Source organism: Toxorhynchites rutilus, chromosome 3, assembly GCF_029784135.1.
Source record: "Toxorhynchites rutilus septentrionalis strain SRP chromosome 3, ASM2978413v1, whole genome shotgun sequence".
Taxonomy (NCBI): Eukaryota; Metazoa; Arthropoda; class Insecta; order Diptera; family Culicidae; genus Toxorhynchites; species Toxorhynchites rutilus.
In genome coordinates this window covers 223,235,845-223,254,443 of record NC_073746.1, presented here as the reverse complement: position 1 = coordinate 223,254,443, position 18,599 = coordinate 223,235,845, and the positions used below count along the sequence as shown (strand labels likewise).

Genomic DNA, 18,599 nt, shown 5'->3' with positions numbered 1-18,599 from the left:
TGAACCAAAAAAAAACGAAGTAAATTAGCGTTGACGACATTGTGCTTCGTGTGTTCGTGACGACTTCGTGCATCGGATGGGACTTCGGCTTCGTGCACCCGATGGGGCGTCCACATTACATAACGAACCGAATATGCCGCCTGGTACAGACTGATTGGCATGATTCGGCATGATGTGGACGCGCCTTAAGATTTAAATGAACTGACCGCCTCTCGCTCTCCGTGTTATGACATCAGTTCATTCGTTTCTTGTCTTTTCAACTGTTGTATTCGCGTTGACGGCATTGAGCTTTGTTTACCAGTTTAGGGGCGCCAAAAATAATAATTGACTTTCAGGCAGAATGAACACGTTTTGAAAATTAAAATTATGAATGAAAATTAACATCTGTGTATTAAATTAGTATTCTATTTCAATGAAAAACACTTTGTAAATTGGTTTTTGAAGACAATTTTATATTATAATGAAAAATCTCAGTAAAAATGTCGGAAATGTATAGACAAATGGTTGAATAATAGTCAGGAATACGTGTTTTAGGTAATTTAATAACATGGCGTGAAAAAATTCATTTAAATTTTAACATTTTAAAACTGGCTTCGTGTCTTCTAATTTGATAAAGATTACACTATCGAGTTTGGGACCCAAATTGAAAGTCGCCACCAGACGTCGACACTGACAACTGAGCTGAAGAGCTGGTCATAAAGAATAGCTCTTTTATATAAGCTGAGCTGATCTGAGCTGTTCATCATGATGAGCTGGATTGCACACCTCTAGTTTGGGGACATGTACATGTAAAACGAAACTTAAAAAACTACAAGTGTTGCAAAATAGGTGTCTGAAAATAATATACAGACTACCAATCCTCCATCCAACGTTAGACTTATGTTCCCTACGTTTCTCATAAAATATTGCCTCTTCTTGGACTACGCGATTTTCAGACTATTAAACTTATACACAGCGTTATAAATGACAATAATATTCACCATAACTTGACAGTAGCTATAATAAATCATCAACACATCACACGACAAGCCCAAAATTTGATGCGAGGTAGTGCAACAACTAATGTTGGTCAGCAACTCATTCTGTTTTATGGACCATCTCGTTTTAATGCCTTGCCATCTGAAATTCGAATTATCACACGTTCTGATAATTTTAGAACGAAATTAAAACAATATCTCAAATCAATGACCGTAACAATGTATTCGTAATATAGATCGATCAACCACAATAATCCATGTATCGTTTTATGCTTGCCAGTACCCTATTTTGTGAACTTAATGTTCATGTTTATTTGTTTTTTTCTATTATATGTTTTTTTTCCTTTTGGATCCCTTAAAAGAAATATTATTTTACACTGGGGTCCATACATTTTTGTTTGTTCTTCATGTTTTTGTCCACTCATCTCGTTTCTAAATGTTTGTTTGTGTCCTTTTTTTCTAAATAACTGGAGCCCAACTCTAGGATCCTCAAATGCTAGGAGAGTATCTTCGAGATGGGGGTGAGTGGAGGGCAAAAAAGAAAAAAAATACCAAGAAAAAAAAATTGGAAACAAGAAGCAGCTTGAGGCAAACCGGCGTTCAGAACCTACACATAAACTGAAAAAATGAATGAAATTAAAAAGGACTTTTTGTCTATATTAATTTACACACATTGTTATTAGATCGAATTTTTATCATGACACTCTTCATCCCAGGCAAATATTTCAGCAAACAATCAATCATAATCAAAAATAAACAGATGCAATAATTCATGCGTCCAGCTTCTGGTTTAATGGATTCATTTAGTTTTACAGTTTCTGGACGGAGTTGAATTCAAATTACGACGAAACACATCTACAAACTCAACCCTCATTGACGTAGAGCCAGTAACTTTTATTCACCTTCTTCGTATTTCCGAGTGGGAGTACATGCTCGTCTCATCTTTCATGAGTTGTGTCGAAGAAGATTTGAATTTTTACTATAGCGTAATTTTCTCCGAAAGAATACTTCTTGCGAAACCAAAGAAGCTAAGTTAAATAACTTCGTCCTACATGAGGAGTGGAGTTCCGTGAATCTAATTTTCACTGAAGCCTTAATTAAAAAAATAATTACTGTTTACCACATTATATACCTAGGACAAATATATGTGTTATCGTTGAAAACTATCCTTCATAACCCAAGGAGTACAGTTGATGGATATCGGGATGAGAACATAAAGCCAAGCCCAGAACACGCTTTCCAGAACGAAAGAATCTGCTCTATCCCTGAATTGGCTTGATGCACGAGAAGTGCTGAAAAGTCTGATGGAGGTATTCTTTGTTCAGTATATCTTTCAAATAATTATCATAATTCACGTGCAGAAGATATTTTTTAAAAAAATTCTTGCATAAGCAGGAAGAACTATTGTTGAAATCTTATTGAAAATTTGCTCTACAGTTCGTCCCCGGGATTTGTAACTATCACTGGGACTCGAATTGAGGTAAATTAAAGCAATAAACTATTAGAAATACTCTTCTTAAAAAAACATGTCCTGTTGGGATATGACCGTCACTCTGAGCAGTGTTTGCACACGTACAGATTTATCTGGAAAGGTACAGATTTTTTCATTATTTTTGGTACAGATTATGTACGGTACAACGTACAGATTTTCGTCAAAAAGTACAGATTGGTACAGTTTTTTTCCGCGTGGGATATTTCTTACGATTTTGAGATCAAAACATTTGATTAAACATCGTGATGGCAACTCGAAATATTTATTGAATGCAATTTTATGTAATTTAGATTCAGAAAAACTATGTATAAACATCAACAAACACGAATGACTTGCAAATTTAAATGTAGTATTTGTAGTGAAGAAATGAGTATTGTTATCATGCTAATAAAATAGACTTTTCTCTACAAAGAATATTTTCGATGGTGCAGATTTTTGGAATTAAAAGTACAGATGAGAAAGATTTTTAATCCCTCTGGTACAGATTTAAATATGGCAACACTGCTCCAATAGGACCGTCGCATCAAATATAGAAAATGATCTGACTGTTCTTTGTACGTATTTTCAATAGAATCTGTTGTCACTAAATTTGTTAAAAATTAAATACATGTTCTTACACTCACCAAGGAAAAAAATCTTCGCTTGTCCCGACTCAAAGTTTGAGAATGTTTCGATTGAGAAGGTGAACAATTTTAAATACCTTGAAATACATTTAGACACAGGTTTATCATGGACACAACAAATAAATTGTTTAGAAAGAAAAATTTCATCACTTGGTGGTATATTGAAGAGAGTATCCTACTTTGTATCACAGAGGCCGTTGAATTTTTTTTATTTTGCATGTATTCAGTCATTACTACAATATGGAATAGTGGTTTGGGGTAGAGATGTGCCATCCGCTCATGAGCTGTTCCGAAGAATCGACTCTTTGAAGTGAGTTGACACGGAACAGCTCGCAGAAAAAATCAAACAGCTCTTCAGCTCACTTCGATATTAATGCAGGATAGAAAAGAGCTGTGTGTGAGCTGTAAAGACGCGTCCACATTACACCAATCGGCCTTGGCCGCCCGGTAAAGCCGACTAAATGTGGACGTACCGCCCGGGCTTGCCGACGTGCCGAAAACCGACTCGAATCAAACCGAACCCAACCCGAAACAAGTGGGTTCGAGAAAGTTGAACCAAAAAAAAACGAAGTAAATTAGCGTTGACGACATTGTGCTTCGTGTGTTCGTGACGACTTCGTGCATCGGATGGGACTTCGGCTTCGTGCACCCGATGGGGCGTCCACATTACATAACGAACCGAATATGCCGCCTGGTACAGACTGATTGGCATGATTCGGCATGATGTGGACGCGCCTTAAGATTTAAATGAACTGACCGCCTCTCGCTCTCCGTGTTATGACATCAGTTCATTCGTTTCTTGTCTTTTCAACTGTTGTATTCGCGTTGACGGCATTGAGCTTTGTTTACCAGTTTAGGGGCGCCAAAAATAATAATTGACTTTCAGGCAGAATGAACACGTTTTGAAAATTAAAATTATGAATGAAAATTAACATCTGTGTATTAAATTAGTATTCTATTTCAATGAAAAACACTTTGTAAATTTGTTTTTGAAGACAATTTTATATTATAATGAAAAATCTCAGTAAAAATGTCGGAAATGTATAGACAAATGGTTGAATAAGAGTCAGGAATACGTGTTTTAGGTAATTTAATAACATGGCGTGAAAAAATTCATTTAAATTTTAACATTTTAAAACTGGCTTCGTGTCTTCTAATTTGATAAAGATTACACTATCGAGTTTGGGACCCAAATTGAAAGTCGCCACCAGACGTCGACACTGACAACTGAGCTGAAGAGCTGGTCATAAAGAATAGCTCTTTTATATAAGCTGAGCTGATCTGAGCTGTTCATCATGATGAGCTGGATTGCACACCTCTAGTTTGGGGACATGTACATGTAAAACGAAACTTAAAAAACTACAAGTGTTGCAAAATAGGTGTCTGAAAATAATATACAGACTACCAATCCTCCATCCAACGTTAGACTTATGTTCCCTACGTTTCTCATAAAATATTGCCTCTTCTTGGACTACGCGATTTTCAGACTATTAAACTTATACACAGCGTTATAAATGACAATAATATTCACCATAACTTGACAGTAGCTATAATAAATCATCAACACATCACACGACAAGCCCAAAATTTGATGCGAAGTAGTGCAACAACTAATGTTGGTCAGCAACTCATTCTGTTTTATGGACCATCTCGTTTTAATGCCTTGCCATCTGAAATTCGAATTATCACACGTTCTGATAATTTTAGAACGAAATTAAAACAATATCTCAAATCAATGACCGTAACAATGTATTCGTAATATAGATCGATCAACCACAATAATCCATGTATCGTTTTATGCTTGCCAGTACCCTATTTTGTGAACTTAATGTTCATGTTTATTTGTTTTTTTCTATTATATGTTTTTTTTTCCTTTTGGATCCCTTAAAAGAAATATTATTTTACACTGGGGTCCATACATTTTTGTTTGTTCTTCATGTTTTTGTCCACTCATCTCGTTTCTAAATGTTTGTTTGTGTCCTTTTTTTCTAAATAACTGGAGCCCAACTCTAGGATCCTCAAATGCTAGGAGAGTATCTTCGAGATGGGGGTGAGTGGAGGGCAAAAAAGAAAAAAAATACCAAGAAAAAAAAATTGGAAACAAGAAGCAGTTTGAGGCAAACCGGCGTTCAGAACCTACACATAAACTGAAAAAATGAATGAAATTAAAAAGGACTTTTTGTCTATATTAATTTACACACATTGTTATTAGATCGAATTTTTATCATGACACTCTTCATCCCAGGCAAATATTTCAGCAAACAATCAATCATAATCAAAAATAAACAGCAAACTTAGCAAATTCCGGATTAAAAAAGATAACCAAAGTCAGATAATTCAGGTTATTAAAACGTTAATCAAAAATCCATTTAGTCAGTCTATAAAAAACCTGTACCTTTTTTTATGTTGCATTCAACATTCTCTTACATTTCGGTTCAATTTGAGCTTGGTTAAAATTTTTAACCAGTTGAAGTGAGGTTCATATAAGTTTCAGCGAAAGGGCCTGGCCGGGTAAGGGAGTAAAAAGTGCCCCCAAACCAAATCACTAGCTGTATGGCAAATATTGTAAAGGATATTAAATAAGAAATTTTGGCGGTTTATTTGAACCCCTATGTGGTTTCACGTAGGATCTATAGTGAAAAACGTATTTTTTCGTTTATTTCACGCCATCCTCAAAAGATCCGAAATAAAAATTTGAAAAAAATACAGACTGTGCATCTTACTACGGTGTATCAAGAAAAATTATCAAAAAAAAAAATTCATCAAAAATTTTAGTACCAAAAAAATATTGAAATTTTTAAATTTTTTTTTGAGATTTAGAGATTCAGTACTACTCTAGTTCATATTTAAATGTGTTTCTACGGCTTTTCTAGATATGTGTGATTTATTCCAGATTTTTTCAGTGTTGCGCGGTATCAAAAATTTTTTTTTATATTTCCAAAGAGTGGTTAGGTAAAGGAGTAGAAAATGCCCCCAAACCAAATCACTAGCTGTATGGCAAATATTGTAAAGGATATTAAATAAGAATTTTTGGTGGTTTATTTGAACCCCTATGTGGTTTGACGTAGGATCTATAGTGGAAAACGTACTTTTTCGTTTATTTCACGCCATCCTCAATAGATCCAAGATAAAAATTTGAAAAAAATACTGAATGTACATCTTACCACGGTGTATCAAGAAAAATTATCAAAAAAAAAATCCACAAAAATTTTAGTACTAAGAAAAATATTTAAATTCTGAAATTTTTTTTTGGGATTTAGAGATTCAGTACTACTATAATTCATATTCAAATGTGCTCTTACGGCTTTTCTGGATTGATAAATATCTTCAAACTGTTTTTTTTTTCAAATATCTAATAATAAAAATAAAATAAAAATAAATACACAGTACAAAAAAATGTTATAGATTTTCTGGCATTTCGAAATTTTGAAAAAAAATATAACTTTGAGACCCACTCCTGCTCAAATTTTTATTTAAATGCATTCGTATGTGTCTTTTTTCTACATGTGGCGTAATTTTTCCTGAATTTTTAAGAGCATCGTGTGACACAAAAATAATTTTCTTCATCGTCTGCATTATTATTTTATTTTTTTTTTAAATCGATTATTTTATTGTATTCGTGGTTTTCAATTGAAAGATTAAAATAAAAAAAAACAAATCGGATTTGTGGTCTCAAAGTTATATTTTTTTTTTTCAAAATTTCGAAATGCCAGAAAATCTATAACATTTTTTTGTACTGTGTATTATTTTTTATTATTATTTTATTTTTATTATTAGATATTTGAAAAAAAAACAGCTTGAAGATATTTATCAATCTAGAAAAGCCGTAAGAGCACATTTAAATATGAATTAGAGTAGTACTGAATCTCAAAATCAAAAAATTTTTTTTTCAAAATTTCAATATTTTTTTTAGTACTAAAATTTTTGATGAAATATTTTTTGATAATTTTTCTTGATACACCGTAGTAAGATGCACATTCAGTATTTTTTTCAAATTTTTATCTCGGATCTATTGAGGATGGCGTGAAATAAACGAAAAAGTACGTTTTTCACTATAGATCCTACGTCAAACCACATAGGGGTTCAAATAAACCGCCAAAATTTCTTATTTAATATCCTTTACAATATTTGCCATACAGCTAGTGATTTGGTTTGGGGGCACTTTTTACTCCCTTACCTAACCACTCTTTGGAAATATAAAAAAAAAAATTTTTTGATACCGCGTAACACTAAAAAAAATCTGAAAAAAATCACACATATCTAGAAAAGCCGTAGAAACACATTAAAATATGAATTAGAGTAGTACTGAATCTCTAAATCCCAAAAAAAAATGTTTAAAAATTTCAATATTTTTTTAGTACTAAAATTTTTGATGAAATTTTTTTGATATTTTTTTTTGGTACACCGTAGTAAGATACACATTCAGTATTTTTTTCAAATTTTTATCTCGGATCTTTTGAGGATAGCGTGAAATAATCGAAAAAGTACGTTTTTCACTATAGATCCTACGTCAAACCACATAGGGGTTCAAATAAACCACCAAAATTTCTTATTTAATATCCTTCACAATATTTGCCATACAGCTAGTGATTTGGTTTGGGGGCACTTTTTACTCCCTTACCCGGCCAGGCCCTTTGGGACAAATTTCAATCACATTGATTACAAATTTCAGCTAACTTTTAATGCAATTTCGTTTTGCGAAATGAACTATTTTGTACAAGTTCACATCAAAGTTTCATTAAATTTCTTACGTTTTAACAAGTTTTCATTATTTCAAGCTATTTTTCTCCAGTAAATCATTCAACTTGTTTGAAAGCTACGTAGTTTTCATGTTTTGCGACAAGCACTTCCATCCGCATCGCGTCATTTAATAAATTTCAAAAACTGCCTACAAATATCAACATCGTTCCGTGTCCAAACGGTGCATACAAATTAACGTTCTCTACGTTTGAATTGTTGCAATTCGTTGCTATAATCGTTGTTGGCTCAGTATCAACGGCAGACGACATACGTCGTTACGCTTTGGGGGACTGGCAGCTGGCAAATTTTTAAATGACGGTATCGAGCAGCGGGCAACAACCTCAATCACCATAGAAGTACAAAATTCGATCAGCGCAAGAACTGATCAATCCAAAATTTGTCTCGAAAAGTACCGATTTCATTCGAGAATATAAAATAATCCTACTTCGCTATTTGTAATACATCAGTTCGAGAAAGAGCTTGAATTTTTGCATCATTTTTGTGCTACTGAGTTTTTGATTGGAATATATAATTAATTTGTGTCACTTTGAAAGTACTTTTAATTAAATTCGTTCCGACCATCAGCCTAACAACTGTTCAACAGTTTTCTTGACAGTGATTCGTTTTTATCAACTTCTTGTATCGCGACTAGAAAATCGTAATTGAAGGAAAACATAGATGGGAAAATCGTGTATTATCATCAACATATTTACAGTTCAGAGTATCGTAGAGTATTAGAGGATTCAGGCCTCATTTAAGTCATTTTTAAGAAAAGTAATAAACGAAATTAATCTCACTGTATGGACTGTGAATGTGAATTTCATGCGAAAAACAACACGAAAATCATTCAGCAATCATTCACATGATCTGATCGCATGATCGCAACATGTGACTTCTATCTATTCGATGAACTTAAAAAAATCGCTTTAGAATTAGGTTTTAGGAAAGGGAGACGGCAAAGAAAATACTGCCGAATGCGATAACGGCCTTACAAAAACTCCAAAATACCAAAATAACAATGTTCCAAAAAGTCTTCCAGGAATGAATCAATTGTGTATCCCAAACGAGGAAGCAAGTCCGCTTCCAAAAGTGTTAATTTTTCATCATAGAGCAATTCGACGCCAAGTCAGTCGGTCGTTGATCCGACCCTTTCCGATTGTTTAAAACTTGGTTCGTATTACGGAAGCTATCCAAAATAACAAATTTTCATTATCATATGACCAATTTTAATTGCAACTGATTTTCTAAAAAGGCGCATTCAAAATCATTCATCTATTTGTTGGAAAATCAATGAATATTTTGAATGCACTGTCTAAAAAGTCTACTCAAAAATTGAGTTCAATATTAAAAACTTTCATATCTCATACTCATCCCCCTATATGTTTTAAATATTTTTATTTAAAAACATTTCACGAAACATTTGATTCACCAAAATGAAGACTTTGAAAATCTATGAAATTTCAATACTTTGTAAAATCATAACCATTTAAGAAAAGTAACATAAAAACTGAAATGTACATGGCGTGGTTTGGCGTGGAATTGCTTCATGGTAATAAATGCGAAACTAAGTTCTCGGTGTTTGCTAATAGACCCATTCTAGGAGGCTATGCCCCAAACAAAACAAATTTTAGAGTTTAAACAAATATTGGTTAGACGCTTTGACGGAGAAGGGAGATCTCGAAAGAAGATGAGAAGTATTCAAGAAAATAACAAACATATAAAATAGTATATAGCATTTTACAATACGGTGAAATTCATATTTAATACCCTTTTTCTATTTTGTGACACAACAACGCTAATGAATCCTGTTTGTCGCGAAGAGTGTGTTGTCATGTTATAACATGCATGCCAATATTTAATTTTTTTTAACTGAATATACCGTTCTGAATCATACTTCGAACAACATCATATTTCGGACACTTTGTTATAATATCTTGAAATGCTTAACGCACTGATGATATAACTATAAAATTAATATCACAATTGCTTCTTTAAAGTAATCCCTTGGTTTCACTAGCATTTCATATGAGAACTACATCTGAGTTATAACATAATCGGCAAAAATCTGACAACACTACTCATTATCGTTTGTGTTTGACGTTTGCTTAGCGTGGCCACGTAGAATTGGCCCGTTCATCAATATTTAAATTTCTCCCGTGTTTCATCAGTTCTCATCATCGTTACCAGTTCACTGTGATTGCTTGGTAAGGGTTTCGCAGTTGATTATAAAAAATAATCAAGTGTAATTTACCGTTTTGAATCATATTTCGGACGCTTAAGGCATATGATGCAGAAAACAGGTCTAAACTTTATGAACAGGTATTATTTGGTTGATATTTTTCATAAATTAGTTCAATATGCTTTTAAACTTTCTACTTTGGTACCTATTTGATTGAAAACATAACAAAATCATCGACTTCAGCAGCTGTAGGGTGATGAAATGTAAGAAATGGTAAGTGTGTACGAAGGGCATTGGAAAATTTGCAAAAAATTGATGTTATCTGGAAAAGTTAGAGGTTGTCGGTTTTACTCTGATTTCCCCTACTTTCACATCGATTACATTGTAGAAATCGTGTGACTTACAGATGAAAACGTGAAAAACGGGTTTTTAGTGAGTCAAAACGTTGTCAAGTCATGCAGAAATGATCAATAGGTAGTTCAAGCAGTACGTACTGATAGATCTAGACATACCCAAAACAGCATGCTTAAACATATGGTGAACTAACACTTCGACACATTAGTGTGATTGACTTCAGATTATGTAAAAATTACTGATTTTGTGCCAGATAATCGTCATTTGCAGGAAGTGTTGATCCAATATATTTGTTTAAAGTGAACGACGGCTAAAACTCATTGAGCGGAGCTGCTGCTTCAAATGAAACAATGTATCAATGTATTTATTTTGATGTCGAAAACCATCCACTTGAAGTAAGGTAAAACATTTTCGAATACACTGATCGGAGGCATTGCTCGACTCATGCCAGACACGAAAAGTTCAGCATCAGGAGTTACCCGCCAAACCATTTCCAAGCGATTGCTTGTGTTGGGATCGATTGAAAGACAACGAACAGGGGATCCTTTTGATTTGAAGTCATGTGAAGTTAAGCGTTGTTTTCTGTTGGTAATCGTCGAATCGAAATAGATTTATTACAGCAACCCGAAGAGAAAATACATGGAGATTGCACGCTAATGCCTTTACGCAAGCCAAATAATCACACTTCGATCTCAAATGATCTGGTTGATCAGCAGTTCTATTCCGATGTCATTAGACGTCAAATATGGCTTGATTTGTAGGCAACCTTCAAGAGACGAAGACTTTTACCATACCGGTATTCGAACTCTACCCGAATGAAGAGAAAAAGTTGTAGCTAGCGATGGGTAATATTCTGATTGATTAGTTTGTAACAATTTCTGAACAATTAAGTTACATTTTTCATGAATAAAAACAGGAAGTTTATATATGTGGTATAACCGCAAGGGTGACGTAGGATTTTTGTTGATTTAGTAATCATTTGTTTTTAGTTGCATCCGAATCAATTCTGAATGAATGAATAAATTAATATTTGGGGGACTACGAAAACGAGAGTGTTACGTTAAAGGCACAATATTCAGCAAAAGAAGCAATCACACGAAAGTTGTATAATACATAATACATTGCTTGTATTGTGATATGATTTGTATTCTATATCCAATGGACAAAATATCTGTTGCATCAAATCAGTCTACATAATTTTTGCGTTCGCTTATCCTTTCTCACAACACCCATTTCTCGTTTGAGAAATTGTTGAGTAAAAATCGTTTACCAGTGCGCGTGGAGCGGGAATTCTTTCTTAAGATTCATTACATCTCTAATAAACTGCCGAAAGACGTGGTCTTACGTTGATCGCACTTGATTGAAAAATCACAAAACCAAATGTGTTTGGTCGCAGTATTATATGGATAGAAAACATAATAAACTCTTTCGCTTGAATGTAATTTTCAATTCCAAGGGAACTGGGAGATTATTTTTCAGCAACGATAACATCTTTCCAGATTCTCCTCGATACTCGAAGCCCACCAGTGGTTAATGCTAACTCGATAACCACCTGTTCATTGCACTTGATTGAAAAATCACAAATCCAAATGTATTTGGTCGCAGTGTTATATGGATAGAAAACATTAAAATAAACTCATTCGCTTGAATGTTTTTTTCAATTCCCAGGGGAACTGGCAGATTATTTTCCAGCAACGATAACATCTTTCCGGAACCTTCTCGACGCTGGATGGCAACCAAACGAAAATAGTTCCGCGCGTGTATGTATGTGTGCGTGGTGCCTCGATGTCTCCGACGTTTTTTGGTGCTGATACTCTCTTGGTGGCTTCTCTTTTTCTTCTGATGGATCGGCTTTTCTGCGCCCTCACAGTTCCAAACGAACTGAATGCGTTCCAGATCAGGTCAGGCCAGGTAATGAATCGCTCGGTCCCTCGCCGTCCAGCTTGTTCAGTAACGATGTTGTCTTGTCGATGTCATCACGAAAAATGAATGCGTTTCACCACCAGAGTGTCGCTGAAGTATGCCTTTTGTCCGTGATTGAATCGAGAGAAGGTGTGGTTTACGATGGCAATTTGCAAGGCAAACTAGGGGCGAACAAACTCTCTGAGTTTGAAACTTTCAGCGACTGAGCAATAATCGATTGAACATTTTCCGTTGCGCGCGCATCCAATATTGAATACGAAAATATCCTACTGATGGGAGAGAATAATCTTCAGAAGCTTTCCTGCTAATTGCACTTGACGATAGCGATAACATCTTTCCAGATTCTCCTCGATACTCGAAGCCTACCAGTGGTTAATGCTTACTCGATAACCACCTGTTAATTGCACTTGATTGAAAAATCACAAAACCAAATATATTTGGTCGCAGTGTTATATGAATAGAAAACATTAAAATAAACTCATTCGCTTGAATGTTTTTTTCAATTCCCAGGGGAACTGGCAGATTATTTTCCAGTAATGACACAATTTTCCGGAATCTTCTCGATGCTGGATGGCATCCAAACGAAAAAAATTCCGCGCGTGTATTTGTGTGTGGCGGCTTCTCCGATGTCTCCATCGGAACCGTTTGTGGTATCACTCTCCTCCTGATGGATTCTCTTCTGGCCTAAGGTGCACAAACAGGCTCTTGGTGACACCGTTCATCAGCGCTCTCATGATAAACGAAGATAGCTTCACCACAACAGCGACAACATGTTCCAATCGCTGTTCAATTATAACTGAGTGGATTTCCGAGCGACGCTCGCTTATATACCGATTGGTAATTTCAATAGCCTGTTTTGAAAGCAATTTTAAGGCTATTGAAACAAGTTTTTGGATGAAAAAGTAACAAGTATATAACGCGTAGACATTTTATCTTTCGAATGAAGTGTTTATCATACCATTTCGTTCGGTTGTTTAGAAGCTATTAACGCTCAAGATCTCGGTCTCTGGAGTAACGCTTTCGTTTTCGAAACTTTGATTTTACACCCCGGTATAGAAATGAAAGACGTAGTTCTACGTCAAAACAGCAATCAATAAATCAGTCACCCTGATATGCATAAAAGGACGCTGATGATAATCCACAGCCGAGTTGCCTATGTCAAAAGAGGGTGACAATTTCGGAAAACTCGACAATTACTGACTTCCGTTCTGACTATCTGTTTACTAAGATGTATTATGCATTGAAAGGAACAATCTCATGACATGTTTTTCGTTTGGTGCAGGTGCAGACAAACTATGACTCAAATTAAGGCAAATGTGAATCTGGCTGAGGAGAGGCTAAAAATATACAATACAGGATTATTCCCAAAAATACCCTTGCGGGGCCAAACAATTAACTCAAAAAAGAAAACTTCTCGGAAATATTAATATTTTCAAAAATATTTAGAAGTTTAACAGGAACTATCGATAAGGGACGGCGTGTTCCTTTTTTTAACGAAGACGTAGGATGTAGATCTCTCAATTAAAATTAATTTGTAGGTAACAGTTATTCAAAGTGACAGAAATTGAACAGTTCTATGCTTAATAATACCTACACTATTTGTCATCAAAACCTCTATCCAACCCTTGTTCACGCAAATTAGGAAATTAAGCTTTAAACAATATTGTTCGTTAAATGCAGTTTAAAGTCAATAAAAAATCGTTTATTCAACTCCAAGGTGAGGTGGAGGCGTTTATTCGATCATATTTTGATTGGTTCAGCTCTACTTACACTGTTCTATCGAATTAGATTCAAATAAATTTTTGTCTGATTCATTATTTTGTTTTACCATTTTTTTATAAATAGATTCACTTTTTAGTACATTTCAGACGCTTGTTAGAGTCTTTTACTGCTACTAGATAAAACTAGTTCAGCTGTTAATGAGTTGTTGAGAAAAAAATGAATGCCGAAATTCAGCAGTCGAACATGAGCTTAAAATACGTTTGTAGCAATACACCATTTCAGTAGTCCGGCATGTGTTGTACAAATGCTGCTTTGCAATAGAAGAGTCGTTTTCAAAACGTATATCAAGGAAGTAATTCTTACGGCAATACGTGTAATTTTATTATCATTGCGATCGAACGGTAGCGGAGTATATTATTTCGATGGAAAAGGTGTTTTTCCCCTTCATTTAATTATTTTATTCAATCTTCAACCGTACCAACAACTTCATATTATTTCCGCTAATGATATTTCTTATACTTCGAGGTAATTAGAATATACTTGGGTGTATTTTTTATTTCGTGCGTCACGAACACACAAAATGCCGATTCTCTTCAAACATTCTCAGATATTTAACCCTTTCACGTACAACATCGAGTCTCACTCGATGTGAAATGATTGTGCCAAAACGTACAACATCGAGTCTCTCTCGTGGTGCGCTTGCATATTACAAAGCACAGAGACGCTCAGCAGAAAAGTGAAATTACTCGATGCGTGATCCATGAAATCGTTTGCATTTGGTTCGCTCTTTCGAAATCAAATCGTACGGGAAGGGGTTAATAATTAGACTTCAAAGAAAATAACGTTTTACTTATCATTCACTTAGTATCCGATTTTTTTTTTCATTTTCATTCATCGTTGTATTTTTTTTTTTATCTGTATTATAGTGGTTTTCAACTCATTTAGCTGGTTCGTCACTTTTTACTTCCATTTTTAGAAGAATGTCGGGAGTGAGAATTGAACTCGTGACCTTTAGCGTGAGAGGCATGGATGTTACCACTACGCCAGATCGCCTCCACAAGTATTATATATGTTTTTCCTTTAGTGTCAACTTTATGTTGTGGTTTAGTATTAAATTAATTTCTTATTAATTCGCTGAGGGGGTTATCTAGTGGAGAAGCTCGAATTTCGGACGTTTTCTCGAGCCAATTTAATTTTTTTAAATAGTCAAACTAAAAAATTATAATTTTTATTGGTTCAATATAACTTGAGATATCGTACACACCAGCTTAAAAAAAACTAGTTTCAAGAAAAACACGTTTGAAGTTTTGTGTCATGACCGTACTTGATTCGATGGCACATCACTAAAATGACTATGACTAGGTAAATAATGTGATGTCCGAAAAATCCTCTCTGTACCACCTACTTGAAAGTCCAAACTTCAGAAATATGAAAAAAAAAATCGATTTTGTTCCAAATTTCACTAGAATTCCCCCTTAATACAATTAACGCTGGTAGACCACAACCTGATATTTGTACAATTATTCGCCCACAATGACCTAAAGTTTGGCCACCCCTGCTATATATTGATGGTATTATTTATATTAAAAAAAAGGCGAATTACACATTTTTTTCACAATCCCATCAATATGAGTATCAAATGAAAGGGCTTGATTTGTAGAATACAGTTATTTATGAAAAATTCAAATCCAAAATGGCGGCCACTACAAAATGGCGAATCACATATTTTCTCAGAACCCCATCAATATGGGTATCACATGGAAGGGCTTGTGAAAAAAATATATATGGCGCCATCTTGTGGTGGCGGCCATTTTGGACTTGCATTTTTCATAAATAACTGTATTCTACCAGTCAAGCCCTTTCATTTGATACCCATATTGACGGGGTTTTAAGAAAACCCATATTGATGGGATTTTGAGAAAATATGTACATAATCCGCCATTTTGTACCGGCCGTCATCTTGGATTTTCTAGATCATGGAATACGCAGTTTTATAATGACACCAAAAATAAAGATGTGTTCCAAATTTCAGATCAAACGGTCAACAGGAAGGGAGTTAAATTTCTATTAATGTGATGCAGCGCTACAAAAAAGGTAAAAAGTTACAAAGTTACAAAGTCACAAACATACAAACGGGTCAACCTAGATAAAATCGTTTAATAAATAAGTGCAAATCATGATTATATTACGTTTACCGAGAGAAAAATCGTTTTATTTTTATGACTCGATTATCCGGAGGATTCGATTATCCGGAGTGAAAAAAATCAATACTCCGGATAATCGAGTCCGACTTTTACTTCTAAATTTCATGAGGTAAGCAAGCACGGTTTCGTTAATTTTCTCACAGATCGTTTATATTTCTCGGTATGAATCAAAATTTACCAAGTATTGCAACTACCAAACATTCTCCAAACACAAATGCAAAGCCGTGACATGATTCAGCGCGTTCAAATTTCCCCTCTAACATACATATGTTATCCGTGTTCCCTCATTCCTAGAATACCGGCGTTACTAACGCGCTGAGTAATTTGCATGAAAACAAAAAATAAACAAACACGTTGTTTTGTATTGCCTAAATTTAGCGTAGCTCAACAAAGCGAGCGGCTATCGCATCACAGATGTGCTCTCTGGCGGTGGGAAACGGACTACTGACCTGTGGGTTCCTGACGGAGCGCGTCAACTTATCTTCGCGATGCAGCGGTGTCCAAATAAGCGCGCGTGTTCTCCGCGTTTCAATTGGTTTTAATCCACTTCCTCGCGACACCAAAGAGCGCATTTTCCTCGCGTAGTGATGTTGTACCAAACATAAATATATATTTAGATGAGCCAAACGGGGAAGAAGGAACACACATTTTTCTGCTGCCAGTTGCGTTTGCTAGCGATGTGATTTCGCTGTATTTCCCCGTGTTTATTTTTAGTCACAGAGGAAACTTCTGTTCTTGCGTTCGCATCACTAACGCTTCGAGAAACGAATACAAGCAGGTGAGTGAACCCTGACCGCGTATACGCTAGTAAATAGTTCAAAACAGCATTCGATTTCGTCACTCGACAGACCCACTAACGATAGTGAGTGATCGTCACTAAAACACAAAACACACACGCAGCTATAACAACAATAAATCTCACTTGGAATTCATCACCGAAACCGCGCCGATCCACTCTCGATTTGGTTAGGTAACTCAAAAGATGCGCATTGTGAAGGTTGTATAGTATATTTTTAATTCACAAGCTTTGCATGAAAGCGCACCAACCTCGCAGATGATCACGTCTGTGCCGCTCCAAGATTCACCGAAGACTAAACAGAGATTGTGGGATGCTCTGTCTATCTCAAGAGTCACCGAATGCTGTGAAGATGATCGTGTCACAGACTACACGGATGACTCGATTTTGGTTCACACGCAGAACCATGTGCTGATCTCCGTAGGGTTTATGTATTAAGCTAACACGTTCGTCGTTCGCGTTCGTATTGTTCACGTATTGTAGAAAACTCCGTGTGGGATAGATCGATTAAGCAATTGATGTTTACAATGACAGAGACAGACCTTCAACGTATCGTTTCGAACCAACAAATGGGATTCCAACAGGAACAGAGAAAAATGATGCTTTTAGCCTCGATCATGCGTTTTGGCAGGTTACAGCATCAATCACAGGACGAGGGACCATTACAAATAGAATTGGAGCATTTTCATTTACTTTTTGAATAAGGTTGTTACTGATTGGTTCTGTTCTGAAAACTAGATTGAAATGTCAACGGAATGAGTTAGTAGTTCCAGGGATCTTAGAGGGTTCTTGTTATCCGTCATACACAATCGATGGCTTTTCGCTGGTTTTTCGATAGGGACGGTTTTCGATAGGTGATGTCGTTGTGGCGAATTTTGCGAAATGATCTTGGCCTACATCCTTACAAGATCAAATTGACGCAAGAAATGAAGCCGCTTGACCCCCAGAAGTGTCGAATGTTCGTAAATTGGGCTGAGCCACAGCTTGAAAATGATCCGGATTTTCATCGAAAAATCATCTTCAGCGATGAGGCTCATTTCTGGCTGAATGGCTTCGTCAATTAGCAAAATATGCGTTATTGGTCAGGCAGTGTTGCCACCACCAGCAGATCGGCAATCCTGCCATGCAGGGCGAAAATAGTTTAGAGATGCCTTGTCATGCTTAGCAATACTTGTCATACTGAAGAAAACAACAGAATATACAACAGGATAATCGTAATTTATAATGTTCATTAATATCATTTGATCCTTTTTCTCACTGAATTTGTAAGTAAATAAGAATTTAATGAACTGATGATGAAATAATGCCTTCAATTTAAATAACAGCTCGAAGTTGTTTTGTGCTGCTGTCAGGAATTAGCGCGATATATTATTCGAAAGAATAGGCAGCAATCCACACGTACTCCATGAGTCACCATTGCAGTCTATGGTGCGGTCTATGGTCCGGCGGCGTCATTGGGCCGTACTTCTTCCATGATGATCAAGACCGGCACGTTACTGTGAATGGGAATCGCTACCGCTCAATGATAACCGAATATTTTTGGTGTTATCTCACGAAATGGCCCAGTCAATTGGCCACCTCGGTCGTGC

The 18,599-nt window shown here is 35.5% G+C and overlaps 1 protein-coding gene across 7 annotated transcripts in view; it reads right to left on the bottom strand.

Moving 5' to 3' along the window:
• LOC129778493 (uncharacterized) overlaps positions 1 to 17,290 on the bottom strand; it is a 74,077-nt gene extending 56,787 nt beyond the window's left edge. For 4 of the 7 annotated variants that reach the window (XM_055785409.1, XM_055785408.1, XM_055785410.1 and 1 more), the window contains exon 1: positions 16,664 to 17,290. The gene's annotated coding sequence lies outside the window, so the exon portion shown is untranslated. The remainder of the gene's footprint in view (positions 1 to 16,663) is intronic. The other 3 variants (XM_055785412.1, XM_055785415.1, XM_055785417.1) reach the window with 2 other exon arrangements.
• Between the last annotated feature and the right edge of the window lie 1,309 nt (positions 17,291 to 18,599).